The 24,106-nt window shown below is 44.8% G+C and overlaps 1 protein-coding gene across 6 annotated transcripts in view; it reads right to left on the bottom strand.

Moving 5' to 3' along the window:
• The window catches only part of NEURL1 (neuralized E3 ubiquitin protein ligase 1), a 148,306-nt gene that overhangs the window by 16,667 nt on the left and 107,533 nt on the right, over positions 1 to 24,106 (bottom strand). The gene's annotated exons all lie outside the window — the stretch shown is intronic.

The following is a 24,106-nucleotide window of genomic DNA, read 5'->3' as shown; positions in this document are numbered from 1 at the left end:
CTCCACACCAGCACCACCATTTTCAGCTTCTGAGTAGGTGGACTCAAAATCGATGGAAAGAATTGACCAGGGGAGGGTCTCCTTGGAGAGGGGAAGCGGAGTGTAAATATATGAAATACACCCCGAACGTGCCAATCAATACCCATGCAGGCTCTGAGTTTTCGTGCCCTGTTCATTGTCTACAGTAATTCTCATAGATCTAGGAAATGAATTTCTAACTAGATATTTTTTGCTTTGAAACAAATGCTATGTTCGGTTCTAATTTATTTATCATCATACGAAATTTAATTTGTATTCCTGCATATAATTAATCATTAGTGGTCTGGTCCTCACTGCAAACCAGTACAGATATGGATTTCACGGTGTAGAACTTGGGCATATGCTGCTTTCTATAAATAACACACAATCATTTATTATCTCTAAGACAAACAATTAAAAATCAAACCCATAGGCATATAACAAAGAAAGATGACGCTTACATATTCGTACCCATCAGTGGAAACAGAATTGAACCTTATCCTCTTTGTTAGTCTCACCTGCTGTTTCAAGAGCTAATCATCAATTTATTCAATTCTTTTTCCAGGAAACATAATCACCTGCCTTTAATGCTTAAATTACTTTTATTTAACATATTCTTAGCTACACTGTTACCATAGAAATTTCAAAGAGCAATATACTGAGAAAAAAAAAAAAAAAAAAAACGAAAAAAGAAACCATTACTTGAACAGATTATAAAAGTAAGCTGAGATAATGCAAAGATTTATACATATGCTTAACTTTCTGTGCTGCACGAAGCCTATCAGTGTCAAGAGACTATTCTCTGTAAGAAAGCTGAGCATGTGGAGAATTCTCTGCAAAAATTACAATAAGCTATGACCCATATCGACTATTTCCCCACAGGAGCTATGCCTGCCCCAAGCCTGAAGACTGTGTTGTGGCTTCAAGCCAGGCTCCAAACGACATGAGGTGGGAACACCCCATGCAACGCAATCCCCTGACAGTGGCACAAAGCAACACTGCCTGATCCCAGCCCAGGACCTGCCACAAACATGGCACAAGGTGGAACAACAAGAGGAAGAGGAGCAGAGACTCATTCCTATCCCATGGGTGAGACCCTTGCAGGGGACACTTCTTCCAGCCACGTCTCCTTGGGATTTTCTTTTATGATAACAAAAGAGCAGGAACCCAGGTTATTTCAGGATTTTCCCCATGGTATGAGCCCTCTCCTGGTACACCAGAGTAGTGGTTCTGCCCTGGTGTGCCAAAATAAAATGCCAGTTTCTGAATAACCAACATCTACCGCGATGGGTGAGGTCTGACTAACAGCCGTTCCTGCCCATCTCTTCTGGGAGCCCTGACAAGAGCACACCCACACACAATTTGGCTTCAGCAGAGATCTTTGCTTTGCTTAAACTGGATTATTCCAGGCTTCTCTTTAAATAATCTGCTATTACAAGGGAAGCACAGTCTCAAAATAAAAAAAGGGCTTTGTTTCTCATATTTGATTTTCCCCAAACTGATATTTCAGCTTCTCTTCCCAAAAGTTAATTAAAGAAAAAAGAGGAATAAATAAAATCAAAAATTACCCCAAGTAATTTAGAAACAGGTTGCATTAATGCTTTGTAATATATGGGCTCGCATTTGCATTGCAAGTGCCCCTACTGGATAGAATTAGATTTATTTTGCCTTCTTTTGGCTGGAAATCCACAGAGGAGAACAAATTAATACTGGCAGCTGATGACGATCCTTTGGTGTAGGTGAATGGGTAGAGACCTTTCTGAATAGGAACAGAAGGTCCTTTCTATTTTATTCCCTGTAACTATGCATGTGCAGCCTGGCTGACAACTGTGATGTGTGGGTAGCTTGCAGCCAGGGTTTTGAAACAGCTTGTTTTCCACCAGGATGCTTGCATTTCCCTTTGGCTGCTGGACAAAATATCTCTTTCTATCTGAAAAGAGGTTAAGAGAGATGAAGTTCTTCCGCAGCCAAGACACATGGCAGTGATAGCAAACCAGGGTTACGCTTCCAACTGTTTTACTTAAACCCATCAGTAGCTCAGATGCCTAGCCACATAAGGGATAAGATGTCTCAAGCATATGGGATTGACTGTGAGACTTAGTTCATTAATGTTTGCAAATATCCATGGAAAAAAAGGATTGCAGTTTACTGGCATTTGAAGTAAGTTTGTGAAAATTTTGAGATGACTCTCAAGAGATGCTGGCCTGCTCCAGGGCTCTGTTTTTTTCACAAATCACAAGATAGCCAGCCAAAGAAGAAAAACAATCCCATTGCATATGAAGTAAAACAAAGTGGGATTCATCTTTTGGGGTGGCAGATAAGTTGGAAGAGATGTGGTATGCCACTTATCCAGAATGAGTGATAACAGCCAAGGGCTATGAAAGAGCAATTCTGGTGAAATGTGAAACAAATGGGGTGACTTTGAGCAGTTTCTTTCCCCAAAGGAACCCAGAAACAAGTTGTTTTCTTCCCCCAAAGCTTCATTTACCACTTTGCTAACACAGACCCAGCTGCTCAACTGACTTTTAATGCCTACAAAGGAGGGACTCTTCATGTAAGTGTGTTCAGGAACATTTCTATTTGCAGAGACAAACCAAAAGCACAAATCAAAAAGACATAATGACTTTATGTGATGAGACTGTTCAATACGAAAAGGGTCCCAGGGCCACCACCACATGCAGCTTGGCACAGGCTGGCTGCCCAGAGAGGTTTTGTTGACTTCTACATCAGTACAGTTCTGATGCCGATGTTGTATTCATAGACTTAAATTTCCAGTAGTGATCTAACCTTAGCCAAAGCAGAAAGGATTTCCACTAAATACAAATTTTCTGCTCCTCAGTTCAAGAACCTGAGGCACATTGAATTTTTGCAAAGGAGGCCTGACTTCACAAATTGCTTTGTATCTTCTTCTGGCTTTGATTAAAAATAAAAAATAAAAAAAAATGAGTAGGAGTAATTTATTTAGCAAAGTAGAGATGAAGGGCACTTAAGCAGTTCAGCAGTCTTCTGTTTTCTCCCCCTCTTTAGCGATGTATATCTACAAAATTTATATTCTCAGCAGCTGGTTCCTTGCATACTAAATTAACTTGAGGTATCTTCCTCAGACAAGAGGCTTCAAAGCTCTCCGTTTTCCTGCTCAGAGGGCATGGAAGAGCCTCCTGCTTTCTGCAGGCTCACAGTGACTGCAGCAAGACTTTAAAACAGAGGTTACGAGGTGCTGGTGAGCAGCCAGATGCAGCTGGAATCGCTGCATCCAGCTCAGAAGTGTGTCACTACCGCCTTTTATTTGAACCGCTGCCAAGTGTTGACTTCTTAAGACCATCTATTTCCTTAAACACGTGTAATAAAAGTAATATATATTTATTACAGTTATCACATGCATGCGTGTTTACTGTATCGATGTGCACATTCAGACACAAATGCATTTCTAGTCACCAGCATGCACAAATCACCTCAGCCCTACACAAACCCAAAGGGGATGTACTGCCATCAGGCTGTCAAATCATTATTTCCTTCTTTTCCTTCTCAGTATTGTTTGTTACTGCCTGAAGAGTTGACTTTCCAAGGTCATGAGCAGCAGGGATTCACACACCTGTAGAGGATTTGAGAAGGCAGAGTGAACTTGGCACCCACACACTTGCACGCACGTACTGGAAACTCCAGATTTAACTGCTAGCTCTAGGGAAGCTGACCTCCTCCTCTCCATGAGTTTTCTGAGACTGGAGCAAGCCTCCAGCCTCACATAAACTGAGTGGGCTGCAACCACCCTCCAGAATGAGCTACAGAAGACCTAACATAAATAAATCAAACTTGAGACTTATGACTAAAAGAAAACAAAACAAAATAAAACACACACACACACACACACAAAAAAAAAAAAAAAAAAAAAAAAAAAAAAAAAAAAAGAGAGAGAGAAAAAAGAAAAACAAGAAACCAACAATCAAAGCCTTAAGATTATGGGAATCAGGCTGATAACCTGATAATGTAAGAACCCATCCCATTTCTCATGATCCTTCCTCCCAGGAGAGAGAGATGCTGAGAAGACAAAGAACAATCTAGGGATTCCTTGTGTCTGGAGAAAATTTCTGTCCTCTGCTACTAAGTAGAATAAGAAATTGGTAAGGTCAGAACCTTGCTGGCATGTTCCTCTCCTTCCAATGCACATCCCCATGTTCTTTCCTTCCTTCTGTTCTTTGCTTTACTTCTTCACAAGTGCATTCCTCTTCTTTCGAGCCCTCATTTCACTGGGTAATATTATTTTTAATGTGTACTGGTGCTCACTATGTATTTTCCATGACCAAAGAACCTCACAGGTGCTAAGCTACAAAAAGACAGCCTACAGTCAGTGGCACCTACAGGAATGGACTGTGTAAATGTACAACTGCAGAAGGAGTTATACCGTAGCACTCCCACCATGCTGGAGCAGCTCCATTCCTACTCAGGAGCTCAAAGGAAGGCTGCTTTCCCCACTATCTGTGCTATCTGTCACACGGGGTTATGCAGGGAGGATAACGGGGCTTCCAGCACCATCTCCTCCATGGTCCACAGCAGACTTGTGCAGCCAATTGCACATCTGGCAACACTTTGCCATTGAAGGGGATGTCTCTGAAATATGAGGCAGATGTATTGGGCTGTAAAATAATATCACCCTCAAATGCAATCGGGACAAGAAGCAAACCTATGCTCCTGGAAACCCTTCATCACACACAGCCCCGTGTTCCCCATCGTGGGAGTGTGGGTATTAATCCTGACCGCAGTCCTTGCTGCCTTGCTGAGCCAGTCATTTCGAGCTGATGCATGCTGCTGGGAACCACCACGCTTCAGCCCAGAAGTAGCCAGAGGAATTTCTATACATCGTTTATAGCTCCATTTATTATGAGCTCTAAGGCAGCTGAGGACTGAAAACTCAGCAAAATGGAAACAAAATGTATTCTCACTAATCCCGCAAAAATGAAGGATGAAGATCATTGTGACCTGGGGGCAAGGAGCAATACTGGCTCCCAAATCCTTTTGGCTGCCAGCTTTTCCAGCGTGTGTACAGCACCCAGTCCACAGCACCACCTTGACTGGAAAGAAGAAGAGCAGCCCTGACTGGATCTTGGAAGAGGAGTGCTGCCGTGTGGCCCTGGGTTCAAAATTCACCCAAATTAAGGGGCAAATGGAAGCCGATCTGCTGCAGCTTGCTGCACTCACAGTGTCTGAGATGTCCTCACTACCAGAGGATGCTCTTGCTCTAGGCTATCTCAGGCTCTGCCACATGTATCTTAACTGTTTTACTGCACCAGGACGAGCTAAGCAAACAGGAGAGTGAAAATCACCCTTACTTAAAATAAACATGGAGGAAAAAATGAGAAGTGAAGAAAGCCGAGGCCACGCTCATGGTCATTAAGAGACAAAGCTCCACTCACAGAGCACGTCCAAAGTGCTCTTGCCTGCTGGCAGCATGTCAGAGCAGACACTTGTAAAACTATTTGTTTTTCTGCAAGTTTGTACGCTCCATGTGAGGTCTGGGGAGGAGGCTGGGCTCTGCTGCGCTCAGCGTAACGCTGCCGAGACCCACACGCCCGAGTGGATGCTGCTGCTGGGATGCTGCACACAGGTCTCCCCCTCCCCTCCCCGCTTGTTACTGTTAAATCCTGAATTTATATGATCCGAGACCACTCCATTGTGTTTACTTCTCATAAACCATCAGGCGCCAGAATGCAGCTTCTCGGATCATGCAGTGAAGCCACTTTCAAGAATTATTGTAGCATGTGGGAGGCAAATGTTTAAAATCTCTCAAAGGAATGATTCAGACTAAAAACCTCCTTTGCCATATACTTAGGAATTCACTTCTACAAAGTACATTTCCCTTTATGAACAACCGAGAAATCAAACGACCCAAGTTATTGCCTCAGATCAACCATTCCTTCTCCTTGCAAAACACCCACATAGAATCAAGGACATCAGTTAAATAAACACCTACTTATACAATACCTGCACATGTGCCTGTCTATTTCGTTGATAGTATAAATAGTTTCAAATAAAGCTGCTTCCTTCTGCTCTCGTTGCTTTGGCTCCTTTCTTTTTTTTGCATGATTACAGGAATATATGCAAAGCTACAGCCAACAGATGATTTCACTTGTAGCAGCTATATGTGTAAGATGCCCAGGGTGCTCTTTAAGAGACAGCAAAATCTGCTCTGGGGCAAACAGCATCGAAGATCAGGACCCAGCTGCTGGGCTCTGCAGCAGAAGATGCTCCTCACCGCATGAACAGAAGAAAGGTGTAAACGGTGAGTGGGAGGCAGAAAGAATTACTGTTCTTATTTTATAGACTGGAAACTGTGGGATGGGGACAGTCCAAGGGGACAGTCAATTTCTCCAGCAGAGTTCTTGATTGAAACCTCTTGGGATTCAGCCCAAGGCACAACAAAACCACCCCATTTCCCACGTTGCACCCTCTCATTTCCCACCTCTTCACTCAATGCTTTATTCTCTACCTGCTGCTCCTCTGCTTCCATCTGCAGGTTCCTCTCTCCACCTCAAAACTCAACCTCCTTGGGGCCCCTCATCCATTACAGGATCCCGATGGTCAGTATGGAAGCTGCTGTTCAATAATTCCTTCTTCATCAACACACCAGCTTGGCTTCACTGCATGGTCAGTGGAGAGCAAACGTGGTTTTTATGTGCATTCCCATGGCTAATGTGGGAGTTAAGGGTTATATGCAAATTCTGGCTTCCTGCTCGTTGCAATTTGGAAGCCGAGCTAACTGATACAGCAGCCATTTTCATTGCAGGAAGGAGAGCTATGTAAATCAGCTGAGCCCATTTATTTGCCTACAACCAACACAATCCAGACTAGCTTTCTGAAAAGACAGTCAGTTGTCTTGCCAATACAGCTGAAAACATCAGAGAGAATTACTGCTGTAGCCAAGGGGTAGACATCAAAGTCCACTCCAAGGGTTACAAAGAGACCAAAGCTGGAGTTCATCTGTGGGAAAAGTCATTCATGATTATGCAAAAATTGTCACCAGATTTTAAAACTGGTCTGCAAAAGAAGCCAGACCATTGACCCTGTGGATCCAGCTGCAAGGCTATGAACATCTTCTGCTTTCACAGAAATTATTGGAAATCAACACTGCTTAATTAGCACCTCACTGGACTGGCCTTTGCTTTGTGTTCCTGTTTGTTTGGATCAAAATCAACATTTCTTTCCAGGCATTTTGGGAGAGATTGAGCACTAAAGCTGTTCGGTTTGCATGGTTCAGTTTTGGAGATGTGATAAAAATGGGATGGAAGAGAAAAACTTTGCCATGTCATTGCTACTGGCTCCTAGATGTTTGATTAAATCCTTGTGCAAATCTGGTGATTCCTGTGGCTGTTAGCACCAAATCCAGCTTTTGAGGGAGTGGTGCCTTTGTACCATTAGGTACATCAGGTGTCCTAAGGACATGTGTCCTAAGGATACAAATAGCCTTCCTTGACTTACCAGGATTATCACAGATTTCTTGTCATGAATGGTCAGTGCTGTACTCAGAGTACAGATGAAATATCACAGCAAAACAAATCAGAAACAAACAAACAAAACAAGCAAGCAAAGAAAGAAAGAAAAAAACAGATTTTAAAAGAGGGAAAGGAATGTGTGCTTACGTACTGCAAGCCTCTGAGTTGGAATATCCAGAAAGAAAAAAAATACAAAACCCTGACTTTAAGAGAATTGCAGATGTTTTTAAGCCAGAGCGAACAACTGTGGCTTCCAGGCCAGCTTAGTAATCGAATTGATCATCTGCGTATTTTTTAATAACGTCTATGGAATGAAAGCATACAATTTCGTACATGGATAGACTATAGTTTAAGGGACAAAGGTTGAGTACTGACTTATAAATCATAGTTTTGGGACATGTGCTATGTAACAAAGTGCTCTGAACCAGTCTGGTTCATAACAAACATTCATGCAATTCTGCATAACATCTGTAAGCATGTCAAATTGATTTGAACATATGAAATGGCACAAAAAACATAACTAGCCTCATAGAATTAAAATAAATTACTGTTTTCCTTAGCAAATATGAATGTTTTGAAAGAGCCTGACAGTAAATTATGAAGAACAAACTTCCATACGCGTGTTATGGCTGTGGATTTGTTTTCTTTTCCACAAAAGCTGATGCTCAGAGTCTGCAGGGTGTTGGCAGCCTCTGTGTTACAAACAACATATTTTGTTTTTTGTCCAGGAAGGCTTTTCACTCTGGGTAAACTCATCTTCCCCAGCCAGCGGTCACGCAGACAGGCAGATGTCCTCAGGTTAAGGATGTGCTTGAGCACTGCCACAGCCACCTCTGGATGTTGGCACCTCCTTGTCTGGTTCCCTGTAATGTGGTCATGGGTTTTCCATTTGATGTTTCCTAATTCCTCATGAAGTCATAGAAAGAAGGTTTCAACAGAAATCAAGTGACTTGGTTTTGTGGAGACCAGTTAATCCCCATCATTCCCTCCTCAATCTATCTCCTACTCACACGCTCTCTGAATTTTTCTCCCACCCCCAATGAAAGGATTTCCATCTCCATTCCCCCAGACCTGCTGGACTCCATGATCGGATATTATTATTCCTGGTACAAACCACAGAAAAGCAATCAGCACTTCTAGGATCATGCCTACACTATTTTTAATCTCAGTCCTGCCCCCCTCTGTACAGTGTCTCACCTTTTCTTTACATGTCCTCTTATTCTTTCTACCACTGGAAAATCTTTTACTACTTGTTTTAATTACCTTTGCAAGACTAATTCTCCATGGAGTCTGACAATCCTTACTTCATCTGAAGCTTCCTGATCTTTGAATGTGAATTCCTCTTTAGAAAAGTTTTTTTTTTTCTTCTTTATTTTCTTTCTCCATGGGAAATTAAAGCAATAATTACAATTCCTGGTTGTCTAATAACTTTACGGGGCCCTCTTTTCATACCCAGTGGCTCCACCAGCACTATCATCCCTTTTACCCTCCTTGTCTCCTAAAAACTTTGACCCTCTTTTATCTTACTATTGAAGTAAGACAGTAGCCCAGCATTACATGCAGAGCTAACCCCACAGCTTTACTTTTTACCACTTACTGTCTCAGATTGCTATGGGCCCTCCAACAACTCTATTTCTAATGCCCTTTGCATTACTGTGAGAATGTTTCCATAGCATCTCAGTGCTCACAGCCAATTTCCAAGCTGCATCAGACACATCCCTTTACCCCCTGAATCATCTGACAGCAATTTTCTTCCAAACAAGTGCTTTCTCCCTCCTTCCCATCCATCATCCTCCCTCCTGTGGTATTTATGTACCCTGCATTTATCCTTTTTCACCTGCTTTCATTTCCCCCTGTGTTTTCCTGCCAGGAGTGGAGATGATGAGTACTTCCCTAACTCCTCACCACATGTCCCAGCGAGAGGCTCCTACCATTGCTGACAGCTTTACAGCTAGCTGAGCAGTCAATGCAGCAACAACCCCCTTGTCTCTGCCACAGCCTCCTCAAGGTCCAGCATCTCACTCAGCATCACTGCTCATTGACCTGAAATACACCACTAGGTCTTCCCCACTCCCTTAGGAATCAGAGAAATGCTGCTAGTGATCACCTGTGCCCATAAAGTGCCTCTTCTGGGGCTCATTGCAGTCCCTTTTTGTCTGCTAAAGGCACTGATAAATGATGAATGGTCTGGGCATCAGAGGGATTTTGCCTCCTTGCAATTACCTAACTAACAGAACCTAAGAATACAACATTTTCTGGCGAAGACACAACCTGTGTAGGGCAGTGATAACACTTAATATTTCAATCCACTGTCTGAAGAAAAAATAGATTGAAAAGATACAGCATTTCAGGATAACCTGAAACAAAGCACTCAGTTTATCTCGCTTCCTTTTATCAAAGCAAATGACTATTGAACCAAGAGCTACTGCAGTTGATTTCTGGGGCTTATTTAGAAATTGCTCTGGCAATTCTCAAGATTAAAATGTTATTTCAAGACTCAAAATGGAAATACATCATTTTGAAAATAATGAAAGAAAGCAGCTACAGTTTGCCAAAATTGTTTCAATTTTTTTTAGCAATGACTAATTAAGTTTACAGAACATCTCTCCTCCTCCATGCTGGTTCCTCACCTAAAGATCCAACAATTACATTTCTGAAAGAATGCACATAATGCTATTTGTCCATAGTATTTTCTTTGTCTTAATTCCCAATATCCACTTCTTGGAGAATTTCTACCCCAGAATCTCATATGAAGAAGCTCTCAAAAAATGTCTGACTTGTTTTACACATGTACAAAATGGCACTGCAGCTATTTCACCCCATCTACTCCACTCCTATTCCAGAGCTTCTGTGGTCTGCAAGAACCATTCTCCCAGTGATGCACAGGAACAGTAAATCAAGGCTTTCTTTGATGAGCTTGGTCTAAAATAACACAACTATTGCATTCAGCACCAATTCAGAAAAGTTCAGCACCTGTTTAGGTCTATTCTATTTCACAACAGCACTTAAGCATCCACATCATCTAAACAAATATTTATATCCCACTGAATACAACAGGACATACACACGAGTGCATTAGTAGTCTCAAATCAACATAATTTTCTGCACCAGGGCTACACAGGGAAAGATTTAAAAACTACATTCCCTGACAAAAAAAAAAAAAAAAAAAAAAAAAAGTTCTTATGGCAAACTCCAGTCTCCACCACTGTCCCATTGCATGCTGCTGGAGGAGTAAGCAGCAAAGGAGATTTCCTAAAATAGTAGCCCTGAATCAGTCATTTTAGCTGTCACAGATGGATGAAATTAGGAGGGAGAGTTGATGCTCAATTCTGCCAAGGTATGCAATTGGAAAGTTCATCTCTTCCATAAATTCTTTACATATTCAGTCATGACAAATGCCCATTAGGCTTTTGATTTCTTTACAAATTATTTTGATGCCCTGAACTAAAGAAACTATGCATCTTGTTACCAGAGTCTCACCTAACTCCTGAAGCAGAGGTGAATTCTGCTCTCACTTACCCCAGGGAAAGCTTCAACACCTTGGCTATCAGTAAAGCTGATTTAAATGCACAGATGATAGGACGTGGCCTCAGAAGGTTCAGACAGAACAACAGGAGGCTTTTCTGAAGCTGCAAGTTGAAAGTATAAATAAGACTAAGCCAGAGGGCTGCAGTCTGGCTGTCAATCAGGGCAGTGTGACCTTGCTGAAGCCAAGGGATTTGCATGAACAGAGTCCATCTGACGTGCGCTGCCTGATGCTGAATTCAGCTGCAGCCCCAGCAGACAAACCCTCCTCAGCCCCCTGAGGAAGGGGGCCTGGCCTGAGGACTCGGGTGCCAAAAGTTTCTGCTCTTTCCACATCCCACCTTCCTACAGCACTGCTTTTCTTCCTCTTCCTCCTCCCTTCTCACCTGGTGCTATAAGCTTAAAAACCCCTGGTCCTGCTGGGATCCTGGAGTTGGAGCCAGACTGGAATGACTCCAACAGTCCTGTGCTGGACTGTCAGATTTGAGTCATGCACAGACGCAGGGGAAAAAACCCTCCTGGGGTCATTTCACAGCTTCCTCAGAAAAACACCACACCAGCTATAAACATACCACCATAGAGACACCTGACTTTACAACTGGTTTGTACTATTACTGATCCCTGGGACCTGTGAAGGAGGGGCCAGGGGTGGTGAAGACACAGGCACCTAAAAATGCCGTGATTTTTATTATTTTTTTTTTTGGCTCTCTTCCTTTTCTACAGGGTGATTTTCCTTTCCTTTTTGACCTCTTGTTAAATGACCATGGCAGGTACCTTCCTCTGTCATTTCTCAGCAGCTGCCTTTTGCCACATGATGCCCCATTGTGCTGTCAGTGCATTTTCACTAGGATTTAACATTTCAGCTGATGCCGAAGGTCACCCTCTCTGACTGACGTATGCTCTAAACCTCTTCCTTACCTGCTGCTAATGCATTGTTTTTGCAGCTATTTGCCTAGGACTGGGTACCCGTGTTCATTTGTGCACTTTCAGGTTTCAAACTGTTAAACTCCTACATCTTTATTGTCACCCTTCGTTATTCCATGATGCTGTACTTCTCTAATTTGGGAAATTGTTGATCAACCCTCTATTTTTTGACAGTTTGTAAAGGGTGATATTTAGCTCCAGAATGTCATGAACAAGCCTTGTTTTGGAGATTAGACTGAACTGAGTACAGTCAGCAACAGAAGAGTCAATACAGCAATATCACAGGCAAGTACCCAGCTGAGATCTACATAGGCTAAAGAGATGGTAACCAGTACAGGGATGCAAGGATTTTTCACCCCATTAATATACTAAATTTTTCTACAGCTTCTGCGGCAAACTTTAAAGCAGTATTTGGTGACAATGTTATTGTGAACTTCTCTTCATGTACTCTGAACTGTTGTAGGGAACTATCAAATCCTTTCTACATAATAATAAAAATTGCTGGGCTTGACTGAAATGTCTTCGCCAGCGCCAGTGATGTCTTGTTCAGTCTGAGGAATCTGGGATGGATCCCAGAGCCGGTTATCAGAGAAAAATGGTCCCTCTCACCACTCTGCTCAGTGCACTCCAACCATTCCGGGTGCTATAATAGCACTGACTTTTAAAATGTGTGACTGTTTTTTCATTTTCAACAGAGAAAATGTTCTTTGTTACCAAGCACTGACACAGCTCAGTGCTAAAGTCTGGGTAATTCACATTTGCATCCATTTTTGACTGCCAAAGGATGGCACAGGGAATGCACATCGCTAAAATCCATACGTTTCTAAAAGCTGGAAGAGAGGAAAAAGCAGATGATGTACTCAAATCTAGCATTACCCTAACATCTAAATCAAAGAAAGAAGGATTACTACAGGCTGAATTTTTATTCTATGACTCTTTTTCATAACAAAACAAGAATTAAAAAAGAGGAGTGCCATGACTTTCTCCCAGAAGAAGGCCCAGGATGTGTGCAGGCCGGGCCCACCACGCCATGCGTGCTCTGCTCCGCTTAGGCTGGAGCCGTGCTACCGGCCCCACTTTGCTCTTTATAGGAGACACAAAACACACGGACAGCCGTTGCCATAGCTACCCCTTTACGTCCTCGTGTCAAGTTTCCCCGAGCACAGAAATATTATTTATAAGGTGGCTTAGGTGTGCTTTGCGCCTGGCAGTTAAAAATGGCAGGTCCCATCCCAGGGGAGCTCGCGGCCCGAATTAGACATAACACAGCGAGAGGGCACGATAAACACGGCACGGGGAGAAGAGGGTCGGGGAGGGACAGCGAGCTGCCGCGCGTGCACCCTGTCAGGGCTTTATTCTCCACATTAAACCACATTACAGCTCTGCATCCCTCTGCAGTTTTACTGCAGTGTCCTGGCGGCCAGCTGTGACTGCCCAGCCATGGCAGGGCCCGACCCGTGGCCTCCCTAGGCAAGGCCACAGCCTCCATCCCAGAGCGAGCAGGCATCCTCCCCACGCTCCGCTAGGGCGCAGTGGTGCACAGGCACCAACCAACCTTGGTGCTGGCCTGGGGAGCAGGCTTAGAAACCTAAAACTTAGGTAGACTCCGAGTTACTGCAGCCTTCCCTTCCCTTCTTCCCACATGCTGTAAAAGCGTTACTAGGGGTGGGCCAGATTGCCAGCGCCAGAGAACAGAAAGTGCCTCCACCTGCCGGCTTGTCGACAGCCACCATGGGGCATCCCAAGCCCTTCCATCTTGCCCAGCAAGGCGAGGTTCACCAAGATGTGGCTTGTGCTTGCTTCATGCTGTCTGTGTGTATGCTGACCTGGTGAGAGGACCTCCAAAACCTGCAGATTAGAAGGCACCACCCTCCGGCTCTGTCTGGAGGAGGTCACCTCTACACCCACGCCTCCTGCTGACTGCTGGTCATGCCCCAGTGCCCAGGTTTGGAAGACAAGTCTCAGCTGCAGCAGGGTGTTGGCGTGGCCCTTCCCAGAGGCACCAGAGCTACAGCATGCTTCACAGTCCATTTGAAATCAGCCATCCCAAGTAACCTTCAGAGTCTATTTTCTCCACCTCTCAGCCCTCCAGGAAACCCTCTTCTCTCCAGAAATCTGACATTTCTTCATCCCAGCTTGTTTTCCAGGTCAGCAGCCTCATTCCCCAGCACTCCCAGTCATTGAGCATGGGTGTTTTCAATGCTGTCACTGTCTCTGTGCCTTTGCCATCCTGCTGAGTGCTCCTGCTCCATGGGTGGCTGGAGGCAGAGCTCCTGGAGATGACTCCTTTGACAGCAGCTCCATGCTTGCTCAGAGGATGCTTCACCACTGCTGTCTGTACCTGCCATGTGTCCCAAAGCCATCCCAAGCACACATATTGCCAGCCTCAGAAATCAGCAGGATGGGAATGATTCAAGGGACAGATAGAAGTAAGCTGTGCAGCTAAATTCAAAGTTTGGGCAGTCCAGTGGCATTTTGAAAAGGATTGGGATGGCACCAGGCAAAAATGTTATTTGGCCCTAAATTAACTAGATGTAACACTGGATCCTGGGCAAACCTTGTTGTGTTGGGACATCTGACTCTGTCCTGCTGCAGACAGGTATTAGGAAAAGGGACACTTTTCCTCCATAATGAACAAAAACCCTATGAGTGCCTGCACCCAAGCACCGCCCAGTGCCAAAGCTGCATTTCAGCCACAGACAGAAAGCCCAGTGCAGGCTGCTGGCTGAGGTGAGGATGGTTTCTGCCTTGCTGCAGCTCAGCAGCACCAGATTTCTCCCATGCACGAGGAGGGACAGCACTCACAACTATTCGGCTGTTTCTGATATTTTACACTGAAAATATGTTGCTATGGAGAGCGCGGGGCAGGAATGTGCAGCCACTACAACGCATTCTGGCAGAAGCAGCCCACAGCTTCGGCTGATATTTGCAGGCCCTCTGCTGCCATCCCCATCAAGGCTGAAAATAGACCTAGCACTCAAATGAAGCATCCGTAATCCTTCATTTCTTCCCATTCCTCCCTGAGGCACAGAGACTTTTCACGAAAAAAAAAAAAAACATACCGAGCATCCCACGTGCACCCTGACATCACATCGCCGGTTTCTAATTCCTCACTGCGCACGTGCCTTGAAAAGGAAATTCCTCCAGCTCCATTTTAATTCCGTGTCCTATTTGTGTCTGGAAAGCAAGTCCCCCTCCTGAGTCACCCCCTGCCAGTAATCACAGGTGCTGCTCAGTCCTCATCACCTTCAGCCACAACATAAAGCCCATTCCTTGTGCTTGCCCACCTTGTTGCCCTGCTGGCTCCACTGCATCTGATCTCCCTCATTTAAACCTGACCTTAGCAAAGGTCACTCAGCTGCAGTAAGCAATCTGCAAATACACATTTGGCACAGGAGAAACCTCTTTGCACTACTAAGTCTCAGCCTTTGCAGTTTCCAAAATGCTTGGGCCAGATCCTGAATGATGCTGAACATTTCTGCTCTCCCTGACTTGATGAGACTTGAGAGAGCTCAGCAGAAGCAGCGCAGACCTGAGTCCCCAGCACCATGAATGAAGAACAACTTCGGGGTTTTTCTTTCCTGTGAATTTTTAAATATCTGATATCCTGTTTGTTTTCTTTCTCATATTCTGAGGGACTGATAAATCCTCAACCACACCATAAACGGCCAGCCATCAGCCCTTGATTTCTAAAAATGTATTTGTATTAAGCTAAGAAATTATTTACAGAGGCCATAAACATCCTCCCAACATCTGGCAGCTGGGAGAGACTTGGAACTCACAAATTTACTTACATTGTAAACCACTTTCTAATAAATAAATAAGCTCTTAATATCTCACCCACAAGAAGAGGCACATGGTGTACAGCACTATATTTGGGGTCCTTCAGAGGTGAAGGATTCAGCAGATGAATTTCTCTGAGGATCTTTCTTTAGACAGTGCATGCTTATGCCCAAATGAATCGTGAGCTGAAAATCTTTATTTTGACATCAGCTTCAGATTCTCACATTGGTTTGGATGCTGGGAAAGGGGTTGCTTGGTTCGTGTTTTGCCTGAACCAGTGCCAAATTCTGATCAAAGGGGCAGAAGAGAGCACTTAAAAAAAAAAAAAAAAAAAAAAGCCAAGTAAATGCGTGCTGATCCTTTAGTAGTCATCCTCATGGGATGGACTGCTGAGCTTATGAGCTGGCTGCTGGGGTGAGAATGCCATCAGCTGCCATGCCAGGAATGAGCTGTGGTCGCTAGGGCCCACGAGGGGTGGTGAGAGCATTTAAGGTGATGCAGATGCAGTTTTCAACTTCTGTAAAATCCAGCTCAGTGCCCATGAGGATAAGTGGCTGGCTCAAAGCAACCCTGGAGTAAAACCAATGTTGCCAGATCAAGCCTGATCCAAAATTTATGCTTTGGAAAAAAATAACAATAGCCTTGTACAAAATCTGAGGCAAAGGTGGACTGTTTCCACATCCTTCACTTATATAAAAATAAAAAATAAACTCTCCCTTAATTTTAACCTTTGCTGGTTCACAGCAAAGTTTAACTAGCAAACAGGAAGAAAAATGTTCCACTCTTCCTCCCTGCTGCAGACATGGAAGACAGGAAGGAATTAATCAATTATTAAAGTCAGTTTTGTTTTAATCGTGTGAAATTATACTCACGGACAGCTAGAGACCTGAATGAAGAATTGTTAAAATAGGAGCCCCAGTGTAACCAGGTGCTACTGTATCATAGGTGCTCTGTGGCCAAGCTTCCTATGAGGGTTTTCACAATTTATCTACAATTAGAAATACCTTTGGAGATCTTTGACTAATTGCAGAGGAAAATAATAATAATAAAACTCCCTCTCCTATCCCCTGCATTCCCTATCTGCCCCACTGGGAAAGATGAAACTGGATCCAAATTCCCCCTTCACCATTGAGTCCCCCACCATGGGCACTTGGCACCTTCTCTGTAGGTAGCACGGCCAACCCCAAGCACAGACCTGATTCTCTCTGAGGGGTTGGGGCAGAAGGATGTGGGTGGTGAAGGTGCTGGTTGTGACCCCAGCTGGCAATAAAAACATAACCAGAAGCAAAATAGCCTCTCCAATGCCCTCGGTTGCTGTGAGTCGTCTCCCCCATGTGTCCCCTGTGCGGTCAGTGCAGAAGCTCTGCAGAAACATTTCTCAAACACAGTGAGCTATGTCCTGCTACATATTTTTGTATAGCTAGTATTTTCCATCCAGCAAGGGACTATTCCAGTAAAATTAGGCAGAATCTCTCTGTTTTCTTAAGTAAGATAAATGAAAGGCAAATACTCGCTGTTGTTCTTCAACAGAAAAGCATGTGATTTTGCATGTAGTTACCGAAATCCTTGAGGCAGCACAGACTGCTTGCTGTTGATCAGACAGATCTGGGGTGGGGTTGAATGAAAAAGCAGCTCTGTGCTTTCAGGAGTAATGGTCTAAATTCACCCCTGTTGTAACACTGCTCCACTCACCCCAAACACGAATTCAGCCCTACAGTTTTGAAAGCGTGCATGGACGGCATGAATAAATCTCATCACCAAGACTTTCCTACCACTCCTGCTGAATATCCATTCCTATTAGTCAATGTCAGGCCCTGGGCAACATGAAAAATTGCAGAAATCCATCCTGGCTGTCACTGGAAATCAAAGGTCAGTCTCAAAAACCAAAAGGCTCCTTTGAGCTTTGGAAGGCATTCATATTTCCAGAGTACAAAGTGCAATTGTCAAAGCTCTGCACGTTCATGTGAAACAGGAAGGAAAAATCAGACCCCGACACCAGTACGGGACAATGGGACCCCGGGGAAGCACTGGAGGAATGGAGCTTTTCCTGGGAAGCTGTTTGTCAAAATGTTAAAATACGATCTATTTACACAATAGATTGGAAAGTGCTGACAGCCAACACCATGTTAGAGGACAGGATTTCAGATTAGAAACACTGGCCTGGTTAAATTGTGAGCGTGTCCTAAACTAATTTATGGATTCTCCAAACAGAGCAAAAATGCTATTCTCTGTCCTGACCTGTTTTGGTGGGGTTGCCACCTCTGTTTTCACCATTAAGATTCCCTCCCCTCCACACCCACGTCCATCTGCCTCCTCCTGCTCCCCTTCTCCCACCTCTTGCTCTTCGTGCTGCCAGCCCTGCCCAAAGCTTCCCCACCACCACTCTCCCACCACATCTGCAGCCCCCAGTTGTCACTGCAGCTGTGAACAGGCCGTGCTGTAATGAGCTCGAGAACAAGACAGAAAGTCAGGCTTCTTAGCTTCTATTCCCATCCCGTCTGCTCCACAGAGGGATGCCATTTCATCCCTGTGACCCATGACTTGAGTCCTCCTCTTGTGAGCAGCTCATGATGCTCTGAATGTCCCCAGCAGGTCTGCGGGGAGGTAGGTCCCAGGGCCTGCGATTACAGGTCCAGTGCTGCCTTGTTAAATGTCAAAACTTCTTAGGTGTTAAAAGGGAGAAAAGGCCCTTTTAAGTGTTTCTTTGGTGAGCAGATGGCCAGCAGCTGAACTTCTCTTGTAAATCTGTGCAGTTTTAAGTGGGAAACACAGCCCAAGAGACTTTAAATAAATCTGTTGTACGCTGGCGTGAGAGAAGTATACAATCCCTCCTGTCCTTGCTGTTACCACCACGCGGTTCAGCAGCCTTCTGTGTGGCTGAGCCTTCCCTGTCAGTTGCAGGAGGCTTTCTGCTGTGCTCCTAATCCTTGGAGGACACCTGGGATCAGGTCTCCCTTCCCAGCCCTCTGCTTTGGTCATATTTGTCACCTCCATCCAGTATCTAAGGAAAATCATCAGAGACTTCATGTCTGATGACTCAGTTTTTCAGATCTGAGTCTCTGCTTTTGGTCTGCACACACAGAGGTATCTCCTGAGAGAAGCACAAAGCCCAGCTTGGCCAGAGCACTGGCTTAAATACATTTCAGATCAGTTAAGATGATGCTGACAGACAGAAAGGAGACGCTTGGGCTTCTGTTTACTCATCTGCTACCACAATCAGAGGAAGGAACTCTATCTTTGGTTTCGTTGTGTATCATGCCATAATCTCCTTTCAGGCTTCACATGCAATAAGATGGGGTAGTATTTCCAAATTGCCGTGTCCATGCTTCAACCCACATAGAAAAATGCAGAAACATTTCAGGATACTTGGAGCATTGCTTTCAGAATACCCTAATAAAAGCATATCTGAGGAAATTGTCCTGGTAACAAGGACAAAGAAGAAAGCTCTTTTGTATCTGTCAAGACTGTTAGTTTGGGTATGAGAGTCTCCTAAATTTAGCTTGAAATTCAGCTCTGCTCCATAAAGCAGTCAGCATCTCCTCTGTGCTGGAGACCGAGCACGGAGGAGCAAACCCTGAATAACCGTTGTGGGAACAAGCCAATACAAAGTAGCTCTGCATTCTGTAATTCCACTAAAATAACTGAACACATCAAGAAGTATTCTGGTTTTCAAGGGAATTGCCACACTTTCCCCTACACAGAAGCTGCATCCTGGGCTTGTTGTGCAATGCAGAGAAGCGCAGGGCCAGAGGAACACTCCCATGACAACAGAAACAACAACAAATTTACTCTTCTCCTTCACTCAGACCTGTCAAGTACTGTGAACACATAACCTGTAGGAGCTAAATACATTCCTTTGCAGTTTTACTCAACTTTCAGTACGTGTAACTCTTATTTTTCAGAAGGATGCCTCTGAGCAGCTGAGAGACGCTTCAAGCTGCAGCCCTTCTTCCCAGATGCAGTGCCCAGGTGGACAGCTTGATCTCACTGCTCCCCTACGCTTTTCAACAATTTCTCCCTGCTGTCTGCATGTGATCTGCAGTCCTAAGTGAATTTCCTTTTTCTGCGAGACACATTCTGTTATTTCAGTATAGCACTGTCTAGACAACTGAAAAAGTGCGAACAATTTAATGGATTACTCTCCCCCTGCTTTTCATGAAAACGTTGAAAGTCTGGAAGATTTCTGGTCCCTGTGCAGTCTGTTTTGTTTTCTGTCGTTTGGTTGTATGATTATTGGAGGGGGGGGCGGGGGAAGGAGGGAGGGTTGTTGGTTTTTTATACCCAGAGCTGTAAACAGTTATAAAGAGAAGCTCAAAAAAAATGTTATTATTTCCATTTAGTGAGAAGGCTGTCCCACCATCAAGTTTTCTACAAGATTCAGTAATTTATCTTTATTCAGACAGTTCTGTGAATAAAATGGTTACTGTCCTAGCAGATAGAAAGCAGACACCATCCTGCCTCCCCTTGTAAAGCAACCGACACTCCTTGGGAACAAGCAGCCATGGTTATTAAACACAAGAGAACAGTCCCCTTCACCCCTCTGAATTCCATCCAGCCTCATCATTTCCTAAAAACCAAGAAAAAAGATGACACTGCAAAATGTCTTACATAAATTTTCCTGTCCCAGGAGCCTCCACAGCCAATCCAAAGGGTCAAAGTACTTAAAGAAACCAGATTCTTTTGGGATTTCCAGCTCCCACTTCCAGATCTCAGTGATTAAACTGAAGGCTGCCAGCATCACCCTTGACCCGTTCCCACCTCTGCAGCAAGCCTGTTGGGGTGACTGACCCTTTCTCGGGAGCTCTCCAACGTTTTCCAGAGAACTGTGGATAGGGAAAAACCCATCAGCAGCAACAGCATGGCAACAACTGTAATCTATTCCATTTCTATTATTTTTTTCTCTTGTTTTTGAAGAACATAAATTTTCTAACTTTTTCCCAGTGCAAACTGGACAATGCAAGTAAAACTTCTCCACATCTGCATGAAGATGAGACAGAGGAGGAAACCCATGTGCATCACCAGGCCTTGAAGCCACTGGCAAAACAGTGTCTGAAACCTGGCTCAGTGCTGGCCAGGGACCTGGCCAGGGCCCTTCACCTCAGCAGGGGCCATCCCAAGAAACATTTACAGTGATCATTTACACAGAACTTCTCCCTGTTTCTACCAGAAATGAAGAGCTGCTGAAAAAAAGATTTTTGGTACCTCTGGACATTCCCAGTTAAGCTCATTAGTTCCCACACTGCACTTAGCTTGTATGTTATCCAAACGAGTGCAGCAGGGCCTAATCCTGACGAATAGCTGGGCAGCTATTAAAATTGTTTGCCTTCATCAACAAAATGGAAATGTGAGGGCTTGATGCTTGAGCTAGCATTTAAAATGGGCCCAGGTAATCAAAACACCAGATCAGAGAGTGCTGGGGGCTGTGGAGGAGCTGAAACTCATTTCAACTGCACACTTCTAGTTTATTACAGCAAACAATTCCCACCAACAATAAATGAAACTAGCCCCAGCTCCTTGTGGAGACCGGGTGTACCTGATCACACAGGTCCACACCAGCTGCTTAACTCTTTCTGGCCAGCAGTGCTTCTTGTGCAAGCCAATACTGTCTGTCAGACTTTCAGTCATGTCACCTTGGGATGCCTCTTGAGAAGGGCCACATCACTGGTCATCTCTTGCTGAAGATACCTGAGATGCCAGCATCCTAGATACTGACTTCTCTCTGTCCAGGCAGCAAACACCCAGCACAAATTTAGAGCAACAAACAGCATGAAAACAACTCTGGTACCTGGAGGGGCCTTGGGTCCTGCATGCTGCTCTCATCCCCATCCCCAGCTGCTCTGGCACCTGGGCGGGTGGGGATAGGCCTATGATGATGGCACCTGTGACCACACAAAGCATAAGGATGGGCGGAGGGAAGGTGGCAGAGCTGTGTGGCTGCCCCACAGAGCTGCTCCCCGAGCACGCCGTGTGGGGCCGGCCGTGGGATGAGCAGCTTGGGCAAGCCAAGCGGGTGCCTGAGCCATGCGCCTCTGTGTGTTCCTGCCCAGAAACACCCTGCCAGGAAAAACAGGCCTAAAGCACGCCAGCTGATGAATGCCTCATGAGGAACGAAAACACAGCCCGGGCATTTCAAGTAAGTAAACTGGACATTGGTGTGCGTAGAGGCAGGCTTGCTGCATGAGGAAAGCTGAGCCCAACTGGGCTGGTTTCCTGAGCGGGCTGAGAGTAAGCTAAACCAGACTCCTTTCCAAGCCACATCCCTACAAGGAAGCCTGCATTAAAAAAAGAAAAGGGAAGAAGAAACCGTATTCTGAGCTTAACCAATGCTGTGCACGCTTCACCAATTATACATAGTCTGAAAAATGCAGTAGTGGGCTAAACCAGGCCGCAGAGGCGGAAGACCAGCGGTGCTCCTTTGTGGCAGCCCCGGGTAGCTGTGGAGGGGACACGCATGGTAGCTGCCACCAAAACCGAATGGGGAAAACCTTGCTTCCATAATCGCATCCATGTAAAATGATTTGGTAACAAGTCCAGCACGTGATAACAGTCCAGCTTTCACACGTTCAATAAAAAATAACAGCCATGTTAAATGCCCAGAACACCTACATTTCAGACAACCTGTTGTTGTGTGTGTGATACGAGGAAAGCAGCAGTGCTGCAGGGGTCCAGACCACAGGTAATTCAGGTGTTAACTGAGAGCAAAGGGATAACTGCCTTATGCAGCCAAGTCACTGCAGGTAGAACTGTCAACACTTGCAGAGATCTGATATATTTTGGCTCATGGCATGTGAGCTGTGACTCAGATTTCACTTCGGAATGAAAGATGATGCAAAGATGCATTAAATACTTCTGTTTCACCTTATTTAACCTTCATCTGGCTGCATCAGGCCAGCTAAGGGTGCCCAAGAGAAACAAAAGCAGAGCACTGTGTGGGACTCTAAGGGATACATTAGGAAATCTGAGGGCTCACAGCATAATCCATCAGGCTGCAGGGCATCAGTACATGTGTTTTGGTACCCTGTGCCAGTTTTGGGGGTGAAGCTCTTCTCCTTCCAGGTATGAGTGGCATGCGACACACCACACCTTAGGGAGAGCTCCTAAAATCACAGACTCACCCTCAAAAGCCACAGGCCAGATGTAAAGAGGAGAAGAGGACTTTTCCCTGCCCAAGGCAGCCCCACACCACAGCCCCTCATGGGTTGGGCATGCTGTAGTTGCTGGGAGCATGCAGCAGGAGCCAAGCGTGAGCCTCACGTTCAATGAGACCTGACACATCCCACCAAGCTCTGCAGGCAAAGAAAGCGCCTTGGACCACCAAGCCAGAGACAGCCTCATCTGTGCCCAGCCCCAGCACACTGGGGGCACGTGGGATTCAGTGTTTGGATCATCTCACAGCAGGCTGGCAGGGACCCAGCAGCGCAAGCATCATCCCATTTGCACGAGCACGGCACTGGCTTGCCGTGCACTTTTACCCTTCGCATGGGGGCAGGCTGCGTGCACAGGGACATTCTTCACTTGTCACCCCCAGGCTTAGGCTGTTTCTGTCTTCGCTGTTACCCAAAGGTGAGGAGGAGTTGAAAAACATTACACTGACAGCGCTGGAGGAGTTGCGGATGTAGGGCTTTCCGCTACGCGCCAAGCAAGCCCACTGGAATGGTTTGGACGCGATAGGTAAACAGTGTCGGGCTCGCTCAGCGGGGAGACATTTGTATTTAGATGTTATAGATAAGTGGTGCATATTTGAGACATCTGAAAGTTATTATTCCAGGCAGTTTCTAAACAGAGAATCGCAGTTGCGTAGCCCCTTAACTCCGAGCTGACAGGCAGGATAATGATTTAAATTATTGTTAAACATAGGCTCTGTTTTAAGTGGATGGAATTCAACAGCATGGTAGGTTTGGGGGAAGAGGGGTGTATTGCAAAACACAACATTTCCAGTTGCTGCAATGCTGAGCCACGGGAGCTTCTCTGCCAACACCAAGCATCACTTTTCACACTAAGAAAATGGTGTGAAGATCCTCAAAAGGCAACACCATCCAGCTATCTTCTGGATCATTACTGCTCCCTCTAATTGCAATGACTTTGATTAAGAAAAATGACATTTTTAAAGCAAAGCAAAAAAAAAACAAAAACCAAAAAACTTTCACAGGCTGTGATACAGAGTTCAGCAGTGAACTGTAATCATTTTTTATAATGCTTTTGAATTACAAGCGATTTATGCTTCCTTGAGCTTAATAAGGTTCTGTTTATTATGCTATCACTTTTTTTAATGAAGAGTATACTGATTTGCTCTTCATTAGAAGCACAATTACTGTATTGTATTAAATCAGAGTATAACATTTGTTTCATCCATAAAGAGTTGTTTTCCAACA

Source organism: Aythya fuligula, chromosome 7, assembly GCF_009819795.1.
Source record: "Aythya fuligula isolate bAytFul2 chromosome 7, bAytFul2.pri, whole genome shotgun sequence".
Taxonomy (NCBI): domain Eukaryota; kingdom Metazoa; phylum Chordata; class Aves; order Anseriformes; family Anatidae; genus Aythya; species Aythya fuligula.
Note: the sequence above shows the minus strand (reverse complement) of the source record. Positions and strands in the feature narration are given on the sequence as shown.